At 39.8% G+C, this 27,752-nt stretch overlaps 1 long non-coding RNA gene across 3 annotated transcripts in view; it reads left to right on the top strand.

The window, feature by feature from the left end:
• Positions 1 to 22,655, top strand: part of LOC138911337 (uncharacterized) — a 33,042-nt gene extending 10,387 nt beyond the window's left edge. The window contains exon 3 of one of the 3 annotated variants that reach the window (XR_011416877.1): positions 21,557 to 22,655. This is a non-coding gene — a long non-coding RNA (uncharacterized lncRNA). The remainder of the gene's footprint in view (positions 1 to 21,556) is intronic. The other 2 variants (XR_011416878.1, XR_011416876.1) reach the window with 2 other exon arrangements.
• The last annotated feature ends 5,097 nt before the right edge of the window (positions 22,656 to 27,752 follow it).

Here is a 27,752-nt window from a genome sequence, read left to right as displayed (position 1 = left end):
GTTTTGATAATAGTTTGTACTTCCCCTAGCGTGACTGTAGGGAAGCTGAGTTCACCTTGGGCTAGCGGTAGCGATACTTGCATCTCGATATGGCTCTTGTCAGAGGGCAGTGTGGTGATCATTGGCCTAAACCTTTGTTCAAGGTGCTGCGCAAAGGCTTCGGCTTTTTCTTCGGTGGTCTTGCACCACTGGGAAGCCCCAGTTCCCTCAGTGTGCTTCCTCACTGGTAAATTAGGTGCAGGCTGCCTTTTGATGTTCCCCGTTAGCCGCCATAACTTTTGCATACTGTATCTATCTCTTGCATCGATAGATTCCAGCAATTCATCAAGTCTTCTTGCCTTGGCCTGCTTGATTTCGCTGCTAATGCTGTTGGCTAATCTGTTGTGTGCTTGCCTAGCAGCCGGGTTGTGGTATGCCTGTATGTGGCGTTTAATCAGCCGCTTGGCCTCAATCATTTGTTGAATGCGCCTGTTGATTGTGTAGTTATACCTTGGTTGTCCTCGGCGAGGCTGGTGAGTTAGGTTTGTTGCAAATTTCGCTGCAGAGTGGATATTATTTTCCAGTATGTCTACCGCTTCGTCAATATCATCGCCACAGTGAAGCTCAGTGTTCAAATTGATGTGCATGTTTAGCCACAATTGAAATTTGGGTATGCTCGCATTTGCTGGAAGAAGATGACACTTGGGTTCGCCTTCTGCTGGCTTACTCAGTAGTTCAATCTGCAGCGGCAAATGATCTGATCCTAAGTCATTGGAGGTACTAATTTTTAGTAGACTATACTGCACACCTTTATATACTGCGAAGTCAATGGCTGTCGGGGACTGGCGCGCATTATTTGGGAAGCGCGTTGACGAGCCAGTTGCCAGGATGTCAAGATTCTGCTGCTGCACACTTTCAAGGAGTAGATTGCCCCTGCGATTTGATCTGCTGTTGCCCCACCAATAACTTCTGGCATTCCAGTCGCCAGCAGCAATGAATTTAGCACCAAGCTGTCTAAATACGTAGTTGAAGTCTTGAACCAGCCATTGTTCCCGCGGGGGGCAGTATATGGCCGCAACATTAATGACTGAGCCATTTAGCAATGTAATTGCAACTGGCGCACACTGAATTTTCTCCAGGGTTGTCGGCGTGAGCGCTATGTGTTGGATAGTGCGCTTTATTAGGATGGCTGCACCTCCACGCCGATTGTTAGATGGGTGGTTTGCCAGGTAAGTGTGGTATCCCCTTATGTCAATAGTTTCTGCATCCCGTAGGTAGCTTTCAGCTATTAACATTACGTCGATTTCGTTTTGCAGCATAAATAACTCCATCTCTTCCAGTTTATTATGTAGTCCTGCTGCATTCCAGGCTACAATTTTAAGGCCGTTGGTGTTGAGTCTGGCATACATGTTATGCCCATTTCTCTCTGAGGAGGAAGTGATGGAGTTGGCGTCGTAGCTAGACATTTTGGTTACCATTGACGCGCTCTATGGTAGTCATGAGAGTGCTTACGGTAGCCATCATACTCGTCATTAGATCAACTAATCTGTCAATTTTACTTTCCAGGTTGCTGTTATTGGCTTTTCTGTTTTAGGTTGAGCAGGAGACCGGGTCGGATGAGACGAATGGGAAACGGGATCGAGGACACCGAGCATCGTGTACCGAGTACCGAGTAGCGAGCGTCGGGCATCGAGCATTCGCATCGCACAGAGAGCGAGCGAGTGTTTGAGTATGCATGGTCGTGGTGGCCTGGAGGGCTCGAGACATGGCGAGGCAGCATTAAAGGTGCCTACTAGCTCATGCTCGTCAACCGCTCCAAACCATCACCATCACATGCATACCGCACACCCACACACAGGCCACTATCCTGTAGCGGTACGAAGTATCCCCCTTCCCACCGTCACACACCGAACCAATCCCCCCTCCAGAGTTTATTGATATATACTTCCTTAATTCTATACATTTTAAATTTTTGTGTTTTGTTTTTTTTTTTTTTTTTTTTGTAGTATACACTGGTCTATTACTCAGTGCATACGGCTGGTGGTCCAGATCCATGTGATGGCTAGGGTCTGGGCAAGTTTACCGCACTGCGCCGCTGAGCGGACCACGCGGAATCGGTCGTTGTTTTGGGAGGCGGTTGTTGGTTCTGCAGAGTAAGGCTAGGTGTAGCCTTTGTTTTGGCGCTTGGTGGACTGTTCAGGTTAGAGGTTGTTGTGCTTGGTGTAGTATTTATTGTTTTATAGGTGGTCAATATGCAATTGGGGCGTTGGTGGTTAGCTTGGAATGTAGAGCATATTGTGGTTGTTAGTTGTGGTTAGTATGCGCGCCTGCTTGAGGATTAGTAATAGATTAGTTGTTTAGGTGTGATGTCTGGTGAGGTAGTTCAGGTTTTTTATGGTTTTTGGGCTGTTTGGCATAGGAGTTGAGCCGGCTAGCATTGATTTGTAGGGTGTTCTTGGTCACTGCTCACTCACCTGGTTTACACATGTCCAGGAGGACAGAGCTCCAGGTACCCAAGCAAAGCAGTTTTGGCACTGGTTATTGTGCAGATTGTGATTTATCACTGCTCACTCACCTGGTTTACACATGTCCAGAAGGACAGAGCTCCAGGTACCCAAGCAAAGCAGTTTTGGCACTGGTTATTGTGCAGATTGTGTTTTATCACTGCTCACTCACCTGGTTTACACATGTCCAGAAGGACAGAGCTCCAGGTACCCAAGCAAAGCAGTTTGGTAGTCTGGTAAGTCTATTTTGGCATTGGTATATTGAGGTGCAGATACTTTGTTGCTGCTTACTCACCTGGTTTACTCGTGCCCGGAAGGGCAGAGCTCCAGGTACCCGAGCAAGGCAGTTTAGTAGTCTGATTTGACTATTTTGGGCATTGGAGTTAAGGTGGTGCAGATGTTGGATGGTTATTTTGTTTGCTTTTTATTGGGGCATTATTGGTGTGCATGGGTCTCCTGTTGCTGTTGGCCGAATTGGGTTTGTTTTTAGTTTGTCTGGTGAGAACGTTAATATGCAACTTGGTTGTCGTCTGTATATCTTTGAACATACACTTTAGGGTCTCTTCTCAGTCTCTATTCCGATATACAGAAAGGCTTGCATATTAATGGGGTTATGTGGGTTGTAAGTATTGGGATTGGTTATAATGTAGTTCTGGCATTGTATATTGGTTGTGTAGATTATGCGTTTGCAAGTGTACAATTTGGCTGGTTTAATTGGCTGAGCAACCTGGTGAGTGTTGTACATTTGTATGGGTTTTTGTGCATTATTACTTTGTTATTATTGTTATTATTAAATTGTTATTGCATATTTGTCTAGGTAATTGTATATTCTTGTTATTATATTATTATTATTATTATTGTATTATTATATTATTATTATTATTGTATTATTATATTATTATTATTTTAGTTATTATATTATTATTATTACATTATTGTTATTATATATTATTATTATTGTTATTGTATTATTATGTGGTTGTTTAGACTTGTGTTGCTGGTAAGTGAGGGTTATTGTATGTATTTATTGGTGGTGTTCTGGTTTTTTTTTTTTTTTTTTTTTTTTTTTTTTTTTTTTTTTTTTTTTTTTTTTTTTTTTTGGTGTTTGTGGCTTGGTATAGCTTGGTATCTATGTATATTGGTGTATGCCATGTTAGTGGTTTGGCTAGCAATATAAATTAGTTTCGCTTGTACTAGCTCTTGTATGGATGATCTATTGGATTTATGTTGGTTAGTGGCTCATGATGGCTGAGCTTAGGGGAGTTTGCTAGGTGCATTTGGGCACTAGATTTCATGCATTGATTAGTTTGGTGTCGTAGGTTAAGTATGCATTCATAGGGGGCATGTTGGTTTGACTCACCTTATGAATTTGTTGTATTTGTTGTGGCTCATGTTGGGTGAGCAGTTAGTATTTTGATTGGTTGTTAGTTAATGTGATTCTATGTTGTGTATTCTTGTTGGCCATAGAGCTTGGGTCAGCAGTGTCAGAGATAATGATATTGTTAGCGTGATATGCTTGTATCATTATATTTCATCACTATGTGCTGACCCACTCGGCTAGGCAGTTTTCTTAGTTTGTTACTATTGTGCTACTGGTGGGTAAGAGTTTATGTTATTGGTTGAGTTTGCCATGTATAATTGATTAGGCTAGGCAGTTTTGTTGTATCACTGGTAGGTGTGGTTTGGTGTTATTTGGATTAAGTATAGTATACTTATTTGTTGAATGTTGTTTTTACAGTTAATATTGGTTAGTTTATAGTGTTAGTGGTAGAATATAGTCTTGGGAACTATGGGCTGGTTGAACTGAAGTATGTTGGGGCTGTGTAAGTAATTGTTCCTGCTGTTGAGGTGCACTATCTGCTTGTGGTGTCAGGGATGAAAGGAGTCTTTCAGTTTCTTTGAGTTCGTTGTTGAGGGTAAGTAGGTCTCGATTGATGCTATTCATTTCATTGACACTCATTGGGAAGCGGAGCGTGAAGGTTCTTTCTGTGGTGTCTGGGTCAAATGGTAATCTAGCACGTAGTTCGCTGATTTTTTGAAGTAGGCTACGTTTTTTATTTTGAATTTTTTTTTTTTTTTTTTTGTAGTATACACTGGTCTATTACTCAGTGCATACGGCTGGTGGTCCAGATCCATGTGATGGCTAGGGTCTGGGCAAGTTTACCGCACTGCGCCGCTGAGCGGACCACGCGGAATCGGTCGTTGTTTTGGGAGGCGGTTGTTGGTTCTGCAGAGTAAGGCTAGGTGTAGCCTTTGTTTTGGCGCTTGGTGGACTGTTCAGGTTAGAGGTTGTTGTGCTTGGTGTAGTATTTATTGTTTTATAGGTGGTCAATATGCAATTGGGGCGTTGGTGGTTAGCTTGGAATGTAGAGCATATTGTGGTTGTTAGTTGTGGTTAGTATGCGCGCCTGCTTGAGGATTAGTAATAGATTAGTTGTTTAGGTGTGATGTCTGGTGAGGTAGTTCAGGTTTTTTATGGTTTTTGGGCTGTTTGGCATAGGAGTTGAGCCGGCTAGCATTGATTTGTAGGGTGTTCTTGGTCACTGCTCACTCACCTGGTTTACACATGTCCAGGAGGACAGAGCTCCAGGTACCCAAGCAAAGCAGTTTTGGCACTGGTTATTGTGCAGATTGTGATTTATCACTGCTCACTCACCTGGTTTACACATGTCCAGAAGGACAGAGCTCCAGGTACCCAAGCAAAGCAGTTTTGGCACTGGTTATTGTGCAGATTGTGTTTTATCACTGCTCACTCACCTGGTTTACACATGTCCAGAAGGACAGAGCTCCAGGTACCCAAGCAAAGCAGTTTGGTAGTCTGGTAAGTCTATTTTGGCATTGGTATATTGAGGTGCAGATACTTTGTTGCTGCTTACTCACCTGGTTTACTCGTGCCCGGAAGGGCAGAGCTCCAGGTACCCGAGCAAGGCAGTTTAGTAGTCTGATTTGACTATTTTGGGCATTGGAGTTAAGGTGGTGCAGATGTTGGATGGTTATTTTGTTTGCTTTTTATTGGGGCATTATTGGTGTGCATGGGTCTCCTGTTGCTGTTGGCCGAATTGGGTTTGTTTTTAGTTTGTCTGGTGAGAACGTTAATATGCAACTTGGTTGTCGTCTGTATATCTTTGAACATACACTTTAGGGTCTCTTCTCAGTCTCTATTCCGATATACAGAAAGGCTTGCATATTAATGGGGTTATGTGGGTTGTAAGTATTGGGATTGGTTATAATGTAGTTCTGGCATTGTATATTGGTTGTGTAGATTATGCGTTTGCAAGTGTACAATTTGGCTGGTTTAATTGGCTGAGCAACCTGGTGAGTGTTGTACATTTGTATGGGTTTTTGTGCATTATTACTTTGTTATTATTGTTATTATTAAATTGTTATTGCATATTTGTCTAGGTAATTGTATATTCTTGTTATTATATTATTATTATTATTATTGTATTATTATATTATTATTATTATTGTATTATTATATTATTATTATTTTAGTTATTATATTATTATTATTACATTATTGTTATTATATATTATTATTATTGTTATTGTATTATTATGTGGTTGTTTAGACTTGTGTTGCTGGTAAGTGAGGGTTATTGTATGTATTTATTGGTGGTGTTCTGGTTTTTTTTTTTTTTTTTTTTTTTTTTTTTTTTTTTTTTTTTTTTTTTTTTTGGTGTTTGTGGCTTGGTATAGCTTGGTATCTATGTATATTGGTGTATGCCATGTTAGTGGTTTGGCTAGCAATATAAATTAGTTTCGCTTGTACTAGCTCTTGTATGGATGATCTATTGGATTTATGTTGGTTAGTGGCTCATGATGGCTGAGCTTAGGGGAGTTTGCTAGGTGCATTTGGGCACTAGATTTCATGCATTGATTAGTTTGGTGTCGTAGGTTAAGTATGCATTCATAGGGGGCATGTTGGTTTGACTCACCTTATGAATTTGTTGTATTTGTTGTGGCTCATGTTGGGTGAGCAGTTAGTATTTTGATTGGTTGTTAGTTAATGTGATTCTATGTTGTGTATTCTTGTTGGCCATAGAGCTTGGGTCAGCAGTGTCAGAGATAATGATATTGTTAGCGTGATATGCTTGTATCATTATATTTCATCACTATGTGCTGACCCACTCGGCTAGGCAGTTTTCTTAGTTTGTTACTATTGTGCTACTGGTGGGTAAGAGTTTATGTTATTGGTTGAGTTTGCCATGTATAATTGATTAGGCTAGGCAGTTTTGTTGTATCACTGGTAGGTGTGGTTTGGTGTTATTTGGATTAAGTATAGTATACTTATTTGTTGAATGTTGTTTTTACAGTTAATATTGGTTAGTTTATAGTGTTAGTGGTAGAATATAGTCTTGGGAACTATGGGCTGGTTGAACTGAAGTATGTTGGGGCTGTGTAAGTAATTGTTCCTGCTGTTGAGGTGCACTTTTTTTTTTTTTTTTTTTTTTTTTTGTAGTATACACTGGTCTATTACTCAGTGCATACGGCTGGTGGTCCAGATCCATGTGATGGCTAGGGTCTGGGCAAGTTTACCGCACTGCGCCGCTGAGCGGACCACGCGGAATCGGTCGTTGTTTTGGGAGGCGGTTGTTGGTTCTGCAGAGTAAGGCTAGGTGTAGCCTTTGTTTTGGCGCTTGGTGGACTGTTCAGGTTAGAGGTTGTTGTGCTTGGTGTAGTATTTATTGTTTTATAGGTGGTCAATATGCAATTGGGGCGTTGGTGGTTAGCTTGGAATGTAGAGCATATTGTGGTTGTTAGTTGTGGTTAGTATGCGCGCCTGCTTGAGGATTAGTAATAGATTAGTTGTTTAGGTGTGATGTCTGGTGAGGTAGTTCAGGTTTTTTATGGTTTTTGGGCTGTTTGGCATAGGAGTTGAGCCGGCTAGCATTGATTTGTAGGGTGTTCTTGGTCACTGCTCACTCACCTGGTTTACACATGTCCAGGAGGACAGAGCTCCAGGTACCCAAGCAAAGCAGTTTTGGCACTGGTTATTGTGCAGATTGTGATTTATCACTGCTCACTCACCTGGTTTACACATGTCCAGAAGGACAGAGCTCCAGGTACCCAAGCAAAGCAGTTTTGGCACTGGTTATTGTGCAGATTGTGTTTTATCACTGCTCACTCACCTGGTTTACACATGTCCAGAAGGACAGAGCTCCAGGTACCCAAGCAAAGCAGTTTGGTAGTCTGGTAAGTCTATTTTGGCATTGGTATATTGAGGTGCAGATACTTTGTTGCTGCTTACTCACCTGGTTTACTCGTGCCCGGAAGGGCAGAGCTCCAGGTACCCGAGCAAGGCAGTTTAGTAGTCTGATTTGACTATTTTGGGCATTGGAGTTAAGGTGGTGCAGATGTTGGATGGTTATTTTGTTTGCTTTTTATTGGGGCATTATTGGTGTGCATGGGTCTCCTGTTGCTGTTGGCCGAATTGGGTTTGTTTTTAGTTTGTCTGGTGAGAACGTTAATATGCAACTTGGTTGTCGTCTGTATATCTTTGAACATACACTTTAGGGTCTCTTCTCAGTCTCTATTCCGATATACAGAAAGGCTTGCATATTAATGGGGTTATGTGGGTTGTAAGTATTGGGATTGGTTATAATGTAGTTCTGGCATTGTATATTGGTTGTGTAGATTATGCGTTTGCAAGTGTACAATTTGGCTGGTTTAATTGGCTGAGCAACCTGGTGAGTGTTGTACATTTGTATGGGTTTTTGTGCATTATTACTTTGTTATTATTGTTATTATTAAATTGTTATTGCATATTTGTCTAGGTAATTGTATATTCTTGTTATTATATTATTATTATTATTATTGTATTATTATATTATTATTATTATTGTATTATTATATTATTATTATTTTAGTTATTATATTATTATTATTACATTATTGTTATTATATATTATTATTATTGTTATTGTATTATTATGTGGTTGTTTAGACTTGTGTTGCTGGTAAGTGAGGGTTATTGTATGTATTTATTGGTGGTGTTCTGGTTTTTTTTTTTTTTTTTTTTTTTTTTTTTTTTTTTTTTTTTTTTTTTTTTTTGGTGTTTGTGGCTTGGTATAGCTTGGTATCTATGTATATTGGTGTATGCCATGTTAGTGGTTTGGCTAGCAATATAAATTAGTTTCGCTTGTACTAGCTCTTGTATGGATGATCTATTGGATTTATGTTGGTTAGTGGCTCATGATGGCTGAGCTTAGGGGAGTTTGCTAGGTGCATTTGGGCACTAGATTTCATGCATTGATTAGTTTGGTGTCGTAGGTTAAGTATGCATTCATAGGGGGCATGTTGGTTTGACTCACCTTATGAATTTGTTGTATTTGTTGTGGCTCATGTTGGGTGAGCAGTTAGTATTTTGATTGGTTGTTAGTTAATGTGATTCTATGTTGTGTATTCTTGTTGGCCATAGAGCTTGGGTCAGCAGTGTCAGAGATAATGATATTGTTAGCGTGATATGCTTGTATCATTATATTTCATCACTATGTGCTGACCCACTCGGCTAGGCAGTTTTCTTAGTTTGTTACTATTGTGCTACTGGTGGGTAAGAGTTTATGTTATTGGTTGAGTTTGCCATGTATAATTGATTAGGCTAGGCAGTTTTGTTGTATCACTGGTAGGTGTGGTTTGGTGTTATTTGGATTAAGTATAGTATACTTATTTGTTGAATGTTGTTTTTACAGTTAATATTGGTTAGTTTATAGTGTTAGTGGTAGAATATAGTCTTGGGAACTATGGGCTGGTTGAACTGAAGTATGTTGGGGCTGTGTAAGTAATTGTTCCTGCTGTTGAGGTGCACTATCTGCTTGTGGTGTCAGGGATGAAAGGAGTCTTTCAGTTTCTTTGAGTTCGTTGTTGAGGGTAAGTAGGTCTCGATTGATGCTATTCATTTCATTGACACTCATTGGGAAGCGGAGCGTGAAGGTTCTTTCTGTGGTGTCTGGGTCAAATGGTAATCTAGCACGTAGTTCGCTGATTTTTTGAAGTAGGCTACGTTTTTTATTTTGAAGCGTGGCAATATATTCTGGTTGAAGATTCTGTGTAGGTCTCCTTGTTATTGGGAGTGGTACTATGGTGCGCTGTATTGGCCTGACGTGTTTATTAAGTTGTTCCATATATCTGGCTCGACTTCTGGCTAAACGAAATGGGACGTATGGGGTGGCAACAAGCTTTTTTGCTTCGATGTTTGAATGATTGCCAAGTCTTTTGGCATAGTTGGCAGAGAGTTTGTCGAATGTATCTTCAATTGTGTTTATTTTGAGTTCGTTATAGATTGTGCTATTTCTGGTGAGTGGTGGGGGGTTGATGATGGTGCGCAGTGTAGTGTTTTGGAATACAGTGATTTTATTGATCTGAGTTGCACTGGTGAGTGCACCCCATATTGGGAGGGCGTAGTGCCATATTGGGGCTATCATTTGTTTGTACAGTAGGGTTTTGCAATTTAACGTAAGTTTGCTGTTGTTATTTATAAGCCAGTCAAGTTGGGCTCTTCTGGCTTTTAGTTTGGTTGTAAGGGCTGCAATATGCTTGCAGAAGTTTAATTTCTTGTCAAGATTCACGCCCAAATAAGGGTGGGAGTCTTTAGTGACAATGGGTTGGCCCATTATTTTTGGGGAGATTCTGGATGGTATGAATTCATTGTTTTCTTTTATATGGAAAAGTATGTGTGCTGTTTTGCTGGCATTAATTTTAATGCACCATTTATTGGTCCAGTTAGCTAGGGTTTCAAGCATTATGCTTACTTGCTGAATAGCTGTGATGGATGATTCGTCGGCAAACATGACAACTGTATCATCAGCATATGTTGCCAGTAGGGCTGTTGTGTTGCGTGGGATATTGGTGTAGACTTTGTCTGGGGTGGGCATGTCTGCTGTGTAAATGGTGTATAGAATTGGTCCCAAGACGCTGCCTTGTGGCACTCCGGCAGAGATATATTTTGTGGTCGATCTGGCACCTTCATGGCATTCAACCATGAATGTTCTGTTTGTTAAGTAGTTCCTAATGACGGCATATAGGGCGTGTGGGAGTATGGGCTTGAGTTTGAAGAGGAGTCCTGGATGCCAGACTCGGTCAAAGGCTTCTTGTATGTCTATAAAGACGGCGGAACAGAATTGATTTTTTTCATAGGCTCTAAGTATAAATTGGGTGACTCTTGCTAGTTGTTGTTCGGTGTTATGCTCGTAGCGAAATCCGAATTGGTGGCTTGGAATATATTCTATGAAAGTTTTGACTTTGAACATTCGGCTTAATAGTAGTTTTTCTAATATTTTTGATAGGCCTGAAAGTAGGCTAATGGGTCTGTATGAGGCAAGCTGATCAGTTGGTTTACCTGGCTTGAGTATCATTGTGACCACAGCCATTTTCCATTGCTGTGGAAAATGGCCGAGTCGAAGTGAGTTGTTGAAGATTAGTATGAGATATATTAGTGCAGGGTCTGGTAAGGCTTTAATGGTATAATTATCAATTCTGTCTAGTCCTGGGGCTTTATTATTAGGTAGTCTCTTGATTTGGGCTTTGATTTCTGCTAGGGTAATTGGTTTGAATATGTGGTTATTAGGCATTTGCTGGGATGCAATTTGGTTTTCAATAAGTGATCTTTCTTCTGGGCTATTGATAAGGTTTGGCTTGAATCTAGTCTCTAGATGTTGGGCAAATGCTTCTGCTTTTTCTATGGTTGTTTTACACCAGCTACTTTGTTTGTCCGGTGTATTTGTGTTAGTTTGTACTGTAAGTCGTCTTACAGGTAAGTTTGGCATTGGTTGTCTTTTTATTTGTTTGGTAAACTTCCAAAGCTTCTGTAGACTATATCGATCTTTGGGATCTATGGCTAGAAGTGATCTATCTAGGCGTTGTGCTTTCCTATGTTGGAGTGCTTTTTTGACTCTATCAGATGTTAGCTTATGGGGTCTTTTGGCTGAGTTATCTCTTAAAACGAGGTGATTGTATTTGAAGTATCTTTTAACGATTAGCATATTTTGGATGCGTCTATTTGGGGTGTGATATGTGCGAAAACGGCTATTTGTTGGAAGATTTGTGGGGACGTTTGCTGCATATTTAGCAGCTTGGTGGATGTTTCTGGTTATTATATCGACCGCATCATCTATGTCTTGACTAGTTGTTATCTCAGTGTTAAGATGAATACATTGGTTTAGCCAGTGGTGGAATTTTTTAATATTGGCATTTGGTGTTAAAATTGGTTTCTTATGGGAGACTATCACTGGTTTATTTAGTAGGTGGATACAGAGTGGGAGGTGATCTGAATCTAAATCAAGTGAGGATTCGATTTGTAGACGATTGTTTTGTATTCCACAGTATATGGCAAAATCAATAGCAGAAGGTCTTTTTTGCTGATCATAGGGGTAGTGAGTGGGTGAGCCAGTGGCCAGAATGTTATAATTATGTGTCCTAATGCAGTTGATAAGTTCATTGCCTCGTCTGCAGGCACGGTCATTGCCCCACCAGCGGTGTTTGGCATTCCAGTCACCGGCTAATATGAATCTAGGTTCGAATAGTTTAAATATTGTTTCAAAAGCTTTGGAAGTTAGGCCCTTCAATGGTGGGCAATAAATGGAAGCTATATTGATTAGCGGTTGATCTTTAAGGGCGACGCTGATTGGAGTACATTGTATGGCCTGTGTGGTGATTGCTGGTAAGGCAATGTGTTCGATATTTCTATTGACTATGACAGCAGAACCTCCTCTTCTCCGGTTGGTTGGATGATTGGCTATATACAGGTCGTATCCTTCAATTGTTATTGTATCTATATCCGAGTCGATTAGATGGGTCTCTGATATTAAGACTATATCAATGCTATTTTGGTGGATGTGGGCTTCTAGTTCAGAGATTTTGTTAAGAATTCCAGCTGAGTTCCAGCTGATGATTCTAAGGTCGTGGTTCTGTATGTTATTGGACATGATGTTGTGTAGTTGGCTTTTATTGATTATTTCCAGGATTGTAGGTAAGTCTGTTTTGGGGGTAGGAGATATAGATATATAGATGTATGTAGTGAGGCAGTATAGGAAAAGTATAATTTTGGAACATTAATGTTTTTACTTTGAGTGAGTAGTGTGCATGTAGATTATTGATTGATTTTTTTTTTTTTTTTTTGTTTTTTTTTTTTTTTTTTTTTTTTTTTTTTTTTTTTTTTTTTTTTTGTAGTATACACTGGTCTATTACTCAGTGCATACGGCTGGTGGTCCAGATCCATGTGATGGCTAGGGTCTGGGCAAGTTTACCGCACTGCGCCGCTGAGCGGACCACGCGGAATCGGTCGTTGTTTTGGGAGGCGGTTGTTGGTTCTGCAGAGTAAGGCTAGGTGTAGCCTTTGTTTTGGCGCTTGGTGGACTGTTCAGGTTAGAGGTTGTTGTGCTTGGTGTAGTATTTATTGTTTTATAGGTGGTCAATATGCAATTGGGGCGTTGGTGGTTAGCTTGGAATGTAGAGCATATTGTGGTTGTTAGTTGTGGTTAGTATGCGCGCCTGCTTGAGGATTAGTAATAGATTAGTTGTTTAGGTGTGATGTCTGGTGAGGTAGTTCAGGTTTTTTATGGTTTTTGGGCTGTTTGGCATAGGAGTTGAGCCGGCTAGCATTGATTTGTAGGGTGTTCTTGGTCACTGCTCACTCACCTGGTTTACACATGTCCAGGAGGACAGAGCTCCAGGTACCCAAGCAAAGCAGTTTTGGCACTGGTTATTGTGCAGATTGTGATTTATCACTGCTCACTCACCTGGTTTACACATGTCCAGAAGGACAGAGCTCCAGGTACCCAAGCAAAGCAGTTTTGGCACTGGTTATTGTGCAGATTGTGTTTTATCACTGCTCACTCACCTGGTTTACACATGTCCAGAAGGACAGAGCTCCAGGTACCCAAGCAAAGCAGTTTGGTAGTCTGGTAAGTCTATTTTGGCATTGGTATATTGAGGTGCAGATACTTTGTTGCTGCTTACTCACCTGGTTTACTCGTGCCCGGAAGGGCAGAGCTCCAGGTACCCGAGCAAGGCAGTTTAGTAGTCTGATTTGACTATTTTGGGCATTGGAGTTAAGGTGGTGCAGATGTTGGATGGTTATTTTGTTTGCTTTTTATTGGGGCATTATTGGTGTGCATGGGTCTCCTGTTGCTGTTGGCCGAATTGGGTTTGTTTTTAGTTTGTCTGGTGAGAACGTTAATATGCAACTTGGTTGTCGTCTGTATATCTTTGAACATACACTTTAGGGTCTCTTCTCAGTCTCTATTCCGATATACAGAAAGGCTTGCATATTAATGGGGTTATGTGGGTTGTAAGTATTGGGATTGGTTATAATGTAGTTCTGGCATTGTATATTGGTTGTGTAGATTATGCGTTTGCAAGTGTACAATTTGGCTGGTTTAATTGGCTGAGCAACCTGGTGAGTGTTGTACATTTGTATGGGTTTTTGTGCATTATTACTTTGTTATTATTGTTATTATTAAATTGTTATTGCATATTTGTCTAGGTAATTGTATATTCTTGTTATTATATTATTATTATTATTATTGTATTATTATATTATTATTATTATTGTATTATTATATTATTATTATTTTAGTTATTATATTATTATTATTACATTATTGTTATTATATATTATTATTATTGTTATTGTATTATTATGTGGTTGTTTAGACTTGTGTTGCTGGTAAGTGAGGGTTATTGTATGTATTTATTGGTGGTGTTCTGGTTTTTTTTTTTTTTTTTTTTTTTTTTTTTTTTTTTTTTTTTTTTTTTTTTTTTTGGTGTTTGTGGCTTGGTATAGCTTGGTATCTATGTATATTGGTGTATGCCATGTTAGTGGTTTGGCTAGCAATATAAATTAGTTTCGCTTGTACTAGCTCTTGTATGGATGATCTATTGGATTTATGTTGGTTAGTGGCTCATGATGGCTGAGCTTAGGGGAGTTTGCTAGGTGCATTTGGGCACTAGATTTCATGCATTGATTAGTTTGGTGTCGTAGGTTAAGTATGCATTCATAGGGGGCATGTTGGTTTGACTCACCTTATGAATTTGTTGTATTTGTTGTGGCTCATGTTGGGTGAGCAGTTAGTATTTTGATTGGTTGTTAGTTAATGTGATTCTATGTTGTGTATTCTTGTTGGCCATAGAGCTTGGGTCAGCAGTGTCAGAGATAATGATATTGTTAGCGTGATATGCTTGTATCATTATATTTCATCACTATGTGCTGACCCACTCGGCTAGGCAGTTTTCTTAGTTTGTTACTATTGTGCTACTGGTGGGTAAGAGTTTATGTTATTGGTTGAGTTTGCCATGTATAATTGATTAGGCTAGGCAGTTTTGTTGTATCACTGGTAGGTGTGGTTTGGTGTTATTTGGATTAAGTATAGTATACTTATTTGTTGAATGTTGTTTTTACAGTTAATATTGGTTAGTTTATAGTGTTAGTGGTAGAATATAGTCTTGGGAACTATGGGCTGGTTGAACTGAAGTATGTTGGGGCTGTGTAAGTAATTGTTCCTGCTGTTGAGGTGCACTATCTGCTTGTGGTGTCAGGGATGAAAGGAGTCTTTCAGTTTCTTTGAGTTCGTTGTTGAGGGTAAGTAGGTCTCGATTGATGCTATTCATTTCATTGACACTCATTGGGAAGCGGAGCGTGAAGGTTCTTTCTGTGGTGTCTGGGTCAAATGGTAATCTAGCACGTAGTTCGCTGATTTTTTGAAGTAGGCTACGTTTTTTATTTTGAAGCGTGGCAATATATTCTGGTTGAAGATTCTGTGTAGGTCTCCTTGTTATTGGGAGTGGTACTATGGTGCGCTGTATTGGCCTGACGTGTTTATTAAGTTGTTCCATATATCTGGCTCGACTTCTGGCTAAACGAAATGGGACGTATGGGGTGGCAACAAGCTTTTTTGCTTCGATGTTTGAATGATTGCCAAGTCTTTTGGCATAGTTGGCAGAGAGTTTGTCGAATGTATCTTCAATTGTGTTTATTTTGAGTTCGTTATAGATTGTGCTATTTCTGGTGAGTGGTGGGGGGTTGATGATGGTGCGCAGTGTAGTGTTTTGGAATACAGTGATTTTATTGATCTGAGTTGCACTGGTGAGTGCACCCCATATTGGGAGGGCGTAGTGCCATATTGGGGCTATCATTTGTTTGTACAGTAGGGTTTTGCAATTTAACGTAAGTTTGCTGTTGTTATTTATAAGCCAGTCAAGTTGGGCTCTTCTGGCTTTTAGTTTGGTTGTAAGGGCTGCAATATGCTTGCAGAAGTTTAATTTCTTGTCAAGATTCACGCCCAAATAAGGGTGGGAGTCTTTAGTGACAATGGGTTGGCCCATTATTTTTGGGGAGATTCTGGATGGTATGAATTCATTGTTTTCTTTTATATGGAAAAGTATGTGTGCTGTTTTGCTGGCATTAATTTTAATGCACCATTTATTGGTCCAGTTAGCTAGGGTTTCAAGCATTATGCTTACTTGCTGAATAGCTGTGATGGATGATTCGTCGGCAAACATGACAACTGTATCATCAGCATATGTTGCCAGTAGGGCTGTTGTGTTGCGTGGGATATTGGTGTAGACTTTGTCTGGGGTGGGCATGTCTGCTGTGTAAATGGTGTATAGAATTGGTCCCAAGACGCTGCCTTGTGGCACTCCGGCAGAGATATATTTTGTGGTCGATCTGGCACCTTCATGGCATTCAACCATGAATGTTCTGTTTGTTAAGTAGTTCCTAATGACGGCATATAGGGCGTGTGGGAGTATGGGCTTGAGTTTGAAGAGGAGTCCTGGATGCCAGACTCGGTCAAAGGCTTCTTGTATGTCTATAAAGACGGCGGAACAGAATTGATTTTTTTCATAGGCTCTAAGTATAAATTGGGTGACTCTTGCTAGTTGTTGTTCGGTGTTATGCTCGTAGCGAAATCCGAATTGGTGGCTTGGAATATATTCTATGAAAGTTTTGACTTTGAACATTCGGCTTAATAGTAGTTTTTCTAATATTTTTGATAGGCCTGAAAGTAGGCTAATGGGTCTGTATGAGGCAAGCTGATCAGTTGGTTTACCTGGCTTGAGTATCATTGTGACCACAGCCATTTTCCATTGCTGTGGAAAATGGCCGAGTCGAAGTGAGTTGTTGAAGATTAGTATGAGATATATTAGTGCAGGGTCTGGTAAGGCTTTAATGGTATAATTATCAATTCTGTCTAGTCCTGGGGCTTTATTATTAGGTAGTCTCTTGATTTGGGCTTTGATTTCTGCTAGGGTAATTGGTTTGAATATGTGGTTATTAGGCATTTGCTGGGATGCAATTTGGTTTTCAATAAGTGATCTTTCTTCTGGGCTATTGATAAGGTTTGGCTTGAATCTAGTCTCTAGATGTTGGGCAAATGCTTCTGCTTTTTCTATGGTTGTTTTACACCAGCTACTTTGTTTGTCCGGTGTATTTGTGTTAGTTTGTACTGTAAGTCGTCTTACAGGTAAGTTTGGCATTGGTTGTCTTTTTATTTGTTTGGTAAACTTCCAAAGCTTCTGTAGACTATATCGATCTTTGGGATCTATGGCTAGAAGTGATCTATCTAGGCGTTGTGCTTTCCTATGTTGGAGTGCTTTTTTGACTCTATCAGATGTTAGCTTATGGGGTCTTTTGGCTGAGTTATCTCTTAAAACGAGGTGATTGTATTTGAAGTATCTTTTAACGATTAGCATATTTTGGATGCGTCTATTTGGGGTGTGATATGTGCGAAAACGGCTATTTGTTGGAAGATTTGTGGGGACGTTTGCTGCATATTTAGCAGCTTGGTGGATGTTTCTGGTTATTATATCGACCGCATCATCTATGTCTTGACTAGTTGTTATCTCAGTGTTAAGATGAATACATTGGTTTAGCCAGTGGTGGAATTTTTTAATATTGGCATTTGGTGTTAAAATTGGTTTCTTATGGGAGACTATCACTGGTTTATTTAGTAGGTGGATACAGAGTGGGAGGTGATCTGAATCTAAATCAAGTGAGGATTCGATTTGTAGACGATTGTTTTGTATTCCACAGTATATGGCAAAATCAATAGCAGAAGGTCTTTTTTGCTGATCATAGGGGTAGTGAGTGGGTGAGCCAGTGGCCAGAATGTTATAATTATGTGTCCTAATGCAGTTGATAAGTTCATTGCCTCGTCTGCAGGCACGGTCATTGCCCCACCAGCGGTGTTTGGCATTCCAGTCACCGGCTAATATGAATCTAGGTTCGAATAGTTTAAATATTGTTTCAAAAGCTTTGGAAGTTAGGCCCTTCAATGGTGGGCAATAAATGGAAGCTATATTGATTAGCGGTTGATCTTTAAGGGCGACGCTGATTGGAGTACATTGTATGGCCTGTGTGGTGATTGCTGGTAAGGCAATGTGTTCGATATTTCTATTGACTATGACAGCAGAACCTCCTCTTCTCCGGTTGGTTGGATGATTGGCTATATACAGGTCGTATCCTTCAATTGTTATTGTATCTATATCCGAGTCGATTAGATGGGTCTCTGATATTAAGACTATATCAATGCTATTTTGGTGGATGTGGGCTTCTAGTTCAGAGATTTTGTTAAGAATTCCAGCTGAGTTCCAGCTGATGATTCTAAGGTCGTGGTTCTGTATGTTATTGGACATGATGTTGTGTAGTTGGCTTTTATTGATTATTTCCAGGATTGTAGGTAAGTCTGTTTTGGGGGTAGGAGATATAGATATATAGATGTATGTAGTGAGGCAGTATAGGAAAAGTATAATTTTGGAACATTAATGTTTTTACTTTGAGTGAGTAGTGTGCATGTAGATTATTGATTGATTTTTTTTTTTTTTTTTTTTTTTTTTTTTTTTTTTTTTTTTTTTTATTATTTTAATTCTATTTTGGCTTACATGTCAGTTGTTTATTTCATCATGGTTTAGGTAGGTGTTACTGGTGAGTGATATATAGTAATATAGTGTAACATAGTATAGGTAAGTAAGGATAGTTTATGTATTAAGATAATATAATGTAGGGTAATTGTAGTATAGTGTATATGTATGTGATATTATATAAATAAATTATAAATTTATAAATTTTTATGCATATTCATTTTGCATTATGTGTTAAGAAAATTAAAGTTGTAAATTGGGTTTGTGATGCTTAAGTTATAAAATTAAAATTGTAGTTTGATTTGAAAATTAAGTGAATTGTACTTGGGGATGTTTGTAGTTATTGTTCAATTTATTTTATTTATATTAATTCCCCAAGTATGTTAGGTTTCCACTTGTTCTATTTATTTTTTTTTTTTTTTTTTTTTTTTTTTTTTTTTTTTTTTTTTATTTATTATTGGTTATGGTTTTGATTTTGGTTTTGGTCCCAGTTTTGCTGATAGTGTTTCCTTTGATTAGTCATGTTTTCCATTCCAGGCTCCATCATGGTGAAAGTTTGGGTGGCCATGTTCATCGGTATGTAGTTTTGGGGAATTGGTATTTTGTACCCTACTTGTGCTGGCCAGGGGGCACTGTATTGGTATGTTGGGACATATGGACTAAGATTATCTCTGCTTGGTCTTGTTATTGGAATGTATTGTGGACAGGGCCTTTCTGGCTGGTTGTGGGTGATATTGGTCATTACGTTCCTGAATATTGGTTCATTACTCCAATTGAGGGATTCCAATGCTTGTGAGGCTCGCTTTGTGAAGCTATTGGTGAGTTTTTTGAGCGCTTCCCTATAGGTTGGGCAGCCTTTAAAGGTAGCAACATGATTGTCCCCACAGTTAGCACACTTGCCGTCTATATTTCTTGGTTTGGTGCATTCGCTGGATGAGTGGGATCCGGCGCATTTAAAGCAAGTGGGGGTTTTAGACCTGCAGTTTTCGTATAGGTGTCCAAAGCGTTGGCAATTATGGCATTGCTGGATTCTGATGGGGCGAGTTGGTTGTTCAATTTGGACTTTGTATGTTCCTAGCATGGTGATTTTGAGGATGTCCTTGTTGTTGTTGCTAGGGTCCGAGAGTAGGTCAACTTTGAACGAGTTAGTTGGGGTTTTGGAGATGTGCCCAATTATATTGTTTACATGGCATGCAGTGAAGCCTAGTGTAGCTAGTTGTTCAACGATCCAGTTTTTGGGAGTGGACGAATGTAATCCTTTTATGATAATTTTATATCTGGATTCATTTTTGCTTTGAGTGCGAGCGTTGCAGTTGAGTTCTGTAAAGAGTTCAAGTAGTTGTTTTTGTTTTGTAATTGTTTGGCATTCGAAGATTATTCCTTTTCCAGCATTGGCACTGGTAGTGAAGGATTCGATTCCAATAGTGTCTATTGCCTTTTTGATTAGTTCATTGGCGTCATTGGTTTCTGGGACCAGTACGCGATATGGCTTTTGCTCATTTGGGGGTAAATTTTCATTCGGGTGTATTTGGTTGTCGCTTTCATGGGATATTACTGATATTTCTTCATCGCTGTCCGTATTGGAATTGTTATTGGTAGCTGGGCTGTTAATTAGATTGGTTTTTGTAGTTGTTGTTGGTTCAGTTGTGTTGTTGTTGTCGTTGCTCAGACCTAGTGTAGCTGGGCTTCTGGTGATGGGTGTCGAGTTTTGTAGTGATTTATATATTTGTGCTTGTTTTTCAATGTCTTCAAGCACCTTTTGAGCCTCATCGGTGTTGGGTGGACATATTTGCTTATTTGCAATTATGACAATCTTTTCTGGTGGCGAGCTTGTTGGGGTTATTTCTTTGGCCTTATTTTTGGAAGGCGTTGGTTTTCTCTTAGTTTGCTTGCTCATTTTGGTTGTAGCTGTTTTTATTTTTATATATATGTCTCTATATATATATTTATATATATATATATATATATATATTTTTTTTTTTTTTTTTTTTTTTTTTTTTTTTTTTTAATGTTTGGGGAGATGCTGGGGGGAGAAAGAATATGAGAGATGGTAACTGATAAGTTAAGATTATTTTGCTGGTGGTTTGATGCATTATGAATGCAGGTATCAAATTGGTAGATGCTGTTTAGGCGGAATAAGGGTCTAGGGCTTGGGTGACATGTGCTGTTATCTAGGAGTAATGGACTCTAGGGTGCTTGATGAAAAGACTGATTTTGGTTTTTATTATTATTATTATTATTATTATTGTTTTTTTTTTTTTTTTTTTTTTTTTTTTTTTTTTTTTTTTTTTTTTATATTTTGATATAACTTCAGGTTTTATTACAGGTATTAGGTATCTGTTAACTTACTTTAATGCGTAGTTTAGTTGGTTAGTTAGTTGGTTTTTTTTTTTTTTTTTTTTTTTTTTTTTTTTTTTTTTTTATTATTATTAATATTATTATTATTATTAATATTATTATTATTATTAATATTATTATTATTATTAATATTATTATTATTATTGTTTTTATTATTATTATTATTATTATTATTGTTATTGTTATTATTGTTATTGTTATTGTTATTAGTTCTGGGTTTCCCTGTGTGCTTCGTTTAAGTCCTTCAAGTTTTTTTCGAATATTTTCAGTAATTCTAGCTGTTCCAGTAGGTCATATTGTCTTCTGGGTGCGTTTTTGGGCCTTGGTGGTGATAGTAGTGGAGTAGCATTGTTCATTTGGTTGTGGCTTTGTTTTTTGGGTGTGCTGGGTTGGGTCTCGTAGTTTTCAAGTGCTTCTTTATAGATTGGGCATCCTTGGTATGTGGCAATGTGGTTTCCGCCACAATTTGCGCATTTCCCTTCCTTTTCTCTGGGCTTTGAGCATTCTGCCGAGTGGTGCTTGCCTGCACATTTATAGCAGACGAATTCACGGCTCTTGCAGTCTTCGGTTTGGTGGTTGAATTTTTGGCACTTGTGGCATTGTTTTATTATGCTGGTGTGTGCAATAGATTTTTCAATATTTACTATGTAGGTGCCGATTTTATTAATGTCCATTATTTCGTTATTGTTTTCTTTGTATTCAAGGTCAACTCGAAATGTATTTGTTGGGGTTTGTGACTTTTGGCCAATTAAGTTTTTGCAGTATAGTACTGTATGTCCATGTGCTGCGAGTTTGTACTTTATCCAATCTGGGGATGTGGATGAATGGAGTCCTTTTATGATTTTCCTTTATATTGACAGAGCACTTACAGATACCTACATTCAGATGGAAGCGAGTGGGTGAAAGGAATATGAGTGAACACACAGGAGGAATTGGTTCCCACTTGACCATGGTGCAGCAGCATATTCCAAGCATACCCGCTCCACATCCATATGCAGGCAGCCAAGCTTTGTCCGGATTTATTTAGGATAGATGTTTACAAATTCCAGTTAACAAAATTTGAAGCTTAATATAATCACAAAGTTTTGATATGGTATAGTTAAGGGTTTTATCCCGATATGATATTGCAAGTGTAATTATGTTTGTCTCATTTCTTCTTTGTAATTGATTGTGATTAATTGAGCATGACATCTTTGGACTGAAAGCGGCGACAGCATTACTAGTATTTGGCATGCCATAAGCCGGCTGTTTTGATAACGTGCTGTGAGGGAGAGGATGTGACGTAGATGGCAAGAGTGCAGGGCAACGCTAGGTGAAACATATCTGCTTGAGACAAAAGGCAGAATGAAAAACACATCGAATACCCTGCTGCTACAGTGCCAGGTATGATAAAGTAATTTAACTGGTTACCATGCTAGTCGTTTGAGTGTCTCTCCTCTCATAGAGACTGACAGTCATGGATTTTTAATGTATAGAGTAAGTTTATTTATGGGTAATGTTGTGTGCTTGTGCAACTGGATTAATGGCTGGGGCATCAATTGTATGGTGCAAAAGTTTAGTGGAAGTGGACGATTGTAATATGAACAGGTTGTCGTCAGCATAACAAGAACATACACGGTTGCGGTCTTGGCATTGTCTCTATTCTGGTATGCAAAGCGGGATACTTGAGCATATTGAATGATTTACAATGTATTAGGAAAACTTATGGGAATAGTCTAATTTAGCAAGTTAACATCATGGAATTTTAATATGAACATGCTGCCATAAGATACAGCTCTGGTGTAAGGGATCGTTAGAATAGTTATGAAAGGTTTCTTATACTGAGGATATATATTGAGGACACTTATAAGAAGCTTGAGGATCATCTGCATGATAGGCATAGTGAGTTAGAGTCGAGTCTGTTTGCTCACCTAGGCTGCACATGGTTTTAAACAGGGCCCCCGGTATACGAGGCAAACATGTCCTGTTCGTTGTTTTGAATAGTATAGTCAGTTTGCTCACCTAGGCTGCACATGTTTTTAGGCAGGGCTCCCGGTATACGAGACAAACTTGTACCGTTCGTTTTTTTTTTTTTTTTTTTTTTTTTTTTTTTGTAGTATACACTGGTCTATTACTCAGTGCATACGGCTGGTGGTCCAGATCCATGTGATGGCTAGGGTCTGGGCAAGTTTACCGCACTGCGCCGCTGAGCGGACCACGCGGAATCGGTCGTTGTTTTGGGAGGCGGTTGTTGGTTCTGCAGAGTAAGGCTAGGTGTAGCCTTTGTTTTGGCGCTTGGTGGACTGTTCAGGTTAGAGGTTGTTGTGCTTGGTGTAGTATTTATTGTTTTATAGGTGGTCAATATGCAATTGGGGCGTTGGTGGTTAGCTTGGAATGTAGAGCATATTGTGGTTGTTAGTTGTGGTTAGTATGCGCGCCTGCTTGAGGATTAGTAATAGATTAGTTGTTTAGGTGTGATGTCTGGTGAGGTAGTTCAGGTTTTTTATGGTTTTTGGGCTGTTTGGCATAGGAGTTGAGCCGGCTAGCATTGATTTGTAGGGTGTTCTTGGTCACTGCTCACTCACCTGGTTTACACATGTCCAGGAGGACAGAGCTCCAGGTACCCAAGCAAAGCAGTTTTGGCACTGGTTATTGTGCAGATTGTGATTTATCACTGCTCACTCACCTGGTTTACACATGTCCAGAAGGACAGAGCTCCAGGTACCCAAGCAAAGCAGTTTTGGCACTGGTTATTGTGCAGATTGTGTTTTATCACTGCTCACTCACCTGGTTTACACATGTCCAGAAGGACAGAGCTCCAGGTACCCAAGCAAAGCAGTTTGGTAGTCTGGTAAGTCTATTTTGGCATTGGTATATTGAGGTGCAGATACTTTGTTGCTGCTTACTCACCTGGTTTACTCGTGCCCGGAAGGGCAGAGCTCCAGGTACCCGAGCAAGGCAGTTTAGTAGTCTGATTTGACTATTTTGGGCATTGGAGTTAAGGTGGTGCAGATGTTGGATGGTTATTTTGTTTGCTTTTTATTGGGGCATTATTGGTGTGCATGGGTCTCCTGTTGCTGTTGGCCGAATTGGGTTTGTTTTTAGTTTGTCTGGTGAGAACGTTAATATGCAACTTGGTTGTCGTCTGTATATCTTTGAACATACACTTTAGGGTCTCTTCTCAGTCTCTATTCCGATATACAGAAAGGCTTGCATATTAATGGGGTTATGTGGGTTGTAAGTATTGGGATTGGTTATAATGTAGTTCTGGCATTGTATATTGGTTGTGTAGATTATGCGTTTGCAAGTGTACAATTTGGCTGGTTTAATTGGCTGAGCAACCTGGTGAGTGTTGTACATTTGTATGGGTTTTTGTGCATTATTACTTTGTTATTATTGTTATTATTAAATTGTTATTGCATATTTGTCTAGGTAATTGTATATTCTTGTTATTATATTATTATTATTATTATTGTATTATTATATTATTATTATTATTGTATTATTATATTATTATTATTTTAGTTATTATATTATTATTATTACATTATTGTTATTATATATTATTATTATTGTTATTGTATTATTATGTGGTTGTTTAGACTTGTGTTGCTGGTAAGTGAGGGTTATTGTATGTATTTATTGGTGGTGTTCTGGTTTTTTTTTTTTTTTTTTTTTTTTTTTTTTTTTTTTTTTTTTTTTGGTGTTTGTGGCTTGGTATAGCTTGGTATCTATGTACAGTATGTCAATAAAGTGTTTTTACTAACAAAAAAAAACTAATTTTTTGGGTTTAGTTGAAAATAAATGTACCTAAAAGTGAGAATTTTTTTTCAATTATAATTTATTTCGATTCTATATTTCTCCTAGAACTTAATGGCAAAAAGAATTGTTAAATAACATTACCCAAACATTTTATAAAATTAAAAAACTAAAAACATTCACATTTTATGCTGTCAATAAAGTGTTTTTACAGCTACGGTAAATTGTTTTGCCGTTCTCTTTTGGGTGATCCCGTTAGATTTGGGCTTGTTGTTTACCGTTCGACACAAGGGAACAAACGCAATGTCGGTCTGGATTCCAGAGCCCAGCTCCATGCCTGGTTGACAGACAGAGAAGTGGGGACTGGGATCCAGACTGTTTTTTTATTCATTTAATACCCAGAGTATTTACAATGAATTAAGTGACATGTTATATACAAATCAAGTGAAGTTGCCCAGCCTTGGCATGGGGATTGCTGTCAAATTATTATTTGAGGACTGGGAAAATTCCCAATTGTCTGGAAGCTACCCAGTCTGATAGCCGTTGCATCTGAATAAGCTGGAGTCTCCAGCGTGACCACTGTTGATCCTGTCGCCAGATGCCATTAGTATGGGTGCTTGAGAAACGAAGCATCAAGGCCTTTTTCCATTGTGTGGGATGTCGCAGTCTAAATTTCTGTAAGTAGGCAACCCTTTGACAACGAGTTGTATGGAGCCATCTGAGTGGTTCGTTAGCGTAACGCGATCTTTGTTTTATCTGCCTTTCAGCCATTCGCAATTGGATGAGTTGCCGTGTCCTGCAAATAGTCCTAGTCTTAGGCCCTCGCTGTGGTACTAGTACATAGAGGTTGGCTGCCATAATGAATAGTGTAGCAAGTGTGCACATGGTGTTGCACACTGCTTCATGATTCGCACCGGTGGCCACGTCCCGCTGCGTCTGTGGATTTGGATGCGAGCTTGGTGTCTCTGGACTGGGAGGAATGAGGGCTCCTGGCCTTGTAGGGGCAGCGAGAGTTGAGCACAGCTGCATATGAGACGGGCTGCTTCGTTCATCCTGGAGGTTGTTGGGCTGCACCATTGTTTGACTCAGCAGTTCTTGTATGTCAAATACAAGGTAGTATCTGAGGCTGGGTGGGCGTTGGAGCGGACCTGACTGCCCTTGAGAAGGTAGTTCCTGCTGCTGGACCTGCTGTGATCGCTGCTGCTGTGCTAGGCGACCCAGAGGTAGGTGTTTCCGAAGCATTTCAGCGTATCTTCTTCTGACACCTAGGTGACGTTGTGGGAGTCTTGCTTTAAGGGCAATATTTTTGGCTTCTTCGTTGCTGTGGTTGCTGAGCCGAGCCCAGTACCTGGAGCAAGCATCCTGGTACACTTTTTCCACCGGCACGACCTTCAGATCAGTGTGGATGCTTTGGTTCCGCACGTACCAAGGTGCTCCAGCAATGGTTCGCAGTATCTTATTTTGCGCAACTTGAATACGTTCAAATTGGCCTTCGCATAGAAGTGATCCCCAGACCGGAAGTGCGAACTGCCATATTGGGGCTATGAGCTGCTTATAAAGTGTTACCTTGCATTTTAATGGCAGCTTGCTCCTTTCTGATATTAACCAGTGCAGCTTTTTGGCCCTGTCTCTAACCCTGGCGACAATGGTGGTGACGTGGCTGCTCAAAAGAAGCTTTTTATCGACTTGTACTCCCAGGTATGAGATCCTTTCTTCTGTGGTAAGCCGTTGATCCAAAATTCTTGGGGAAAGAATTGGCATCTGCAAGTTTCTCCAAGTGTGCATTATGTGCTTGGTTTTGGTAATGTTGATGCTAATGCTCCACTTTTGTGTCCATGTTGTTATGGTGGTAAGGAACAAATCCAAATTGGCAATGGCATCTTCTTGCGAGTTTGCCGATGACAAGATGGCCGTGTCATCTGCATAAGTTGCCAGCATCAGTTTATGACGTAGCGGTGCAGGTAGGGGCATGTCGGATGTGTATAGGGTGTACAATACAGGCCCTAGAACACTACCCTGCGGAACGCCGGCGCAGATTTCTTTTAGGCTGGAACGTGTACCTCCACAGCAGTCCACAATGAATGTGCGTTCGCTTAGATAGCTGTTCATAACTCGGTAGAGGACTTCCGGCAATAGTTGTTTGAGCTTGAATCGCAGTCCGTCATGCCAGACACGATCAAACGCCTCCTGTATGTCCATATAGACCGCAGAGCAGTATTTATTGTCTTCATACGCTTCTAGTATAAACTGCGTAACTCGACCCAGTTGTTGTTCAGCAGCATGCTCACGTCTGAAACCGAATTGGTGGCTCGGAATTGCATTGATGATGTTCTCCAATTGGAACATCCGGCGCAGCAGCAGTCGTTCAAAGATTTTTGAAAAGCCAGCAAGCAAGCTTATTGGTCTGTATGATCCAAGCTGATCAGAAGGCTTGCCTGGCTTTTGAATCATTGTTATTTTGGCACATTTCCACTTGTAAGGAAAGTGTCCAAAGCGTAGGATACCGTTAAAAATAAGCATTAGGTACATTACAGCTGACTGTGGCAGTTCCTTGATCGTGCGATTATCGATTCGGTCAATCCCCGGAGACTTTTTTGTTTGCAATGTTTTGATAATAGTTTGTACTTCCCCTAGCGTGACTGTAGGGAAGCTGAGTTCACCTTGGGCTAGCGGTAGCGATACTTGCATCTCGATATGGCTCTTGTCAGAGGGCAGTGTGGTGATCATTGGCCTAAACCTTTGTTCAAGGTGCTGCGCAAAGGCTTCGGCTTTTTCTTCGGTGGTCTTGCACCACTGGGAAGCCCCAGTTCCCTCAGTGTGCTTCCTCACTGGTAAATTAGGTGCAGGCTGCCTTTTGATGTTCCCCGTTAGCCGCCATAACTTTTGCATACTGTATCTATCTCTTGCATCGATAGATTCCAGCAATTCATCAAGTCTTCTTGCCTTGGCCTGCTTGATTTCGCTGCTAATGCTGTTGGCTAATCTGTTGTGTGCTTGCCTAGCAGCCGGGTTGTGGTATGCCTGTATGTGGCGTTTAATCAGCCGCTTGGCCTCAATCATTTGTTGAATGCGCCTGTTGATTGTGTAGTTATACCTTGGTTGTCCTCGGCGAGGCTGGTGAGTTAGGTTTGTTGCAAATTTCGCTGCAGAGTGGATATTATTTTCCAGTATGTCTACCGCTTCGTCAATATCATCGCCACAGTGAAGCTCAGTGTTCAAATTGATGTGCATGTTTAGCCACAATTGAAATTTGGGTATGCTCGCATTTGCTGGAAGAAGATGACACTTGGGTTCGCCTTCTGCTGGCTTACTCAGTAG

This window comes from Drosophila virilis, chromosome 5 (assembly GCF_030788295.1).
Source record: "Drosophila virilis strain 15010-1051.87 chromosome 5, Dvir_AGI_RSII-ME, whole genome shotgun sequence".
Classification (NCBI taxonomy): Eukaryota; Metazoa; Arthropoda; class Insecta; order Diptera; family Drosophilidae; genus Drosophila; species Drosophila virilis.
The sequence above is the reverse complement of the archived record's forward strand: the minus strand, read 5'-3'. Positions and strand labels throughout refer to the sequence as shown.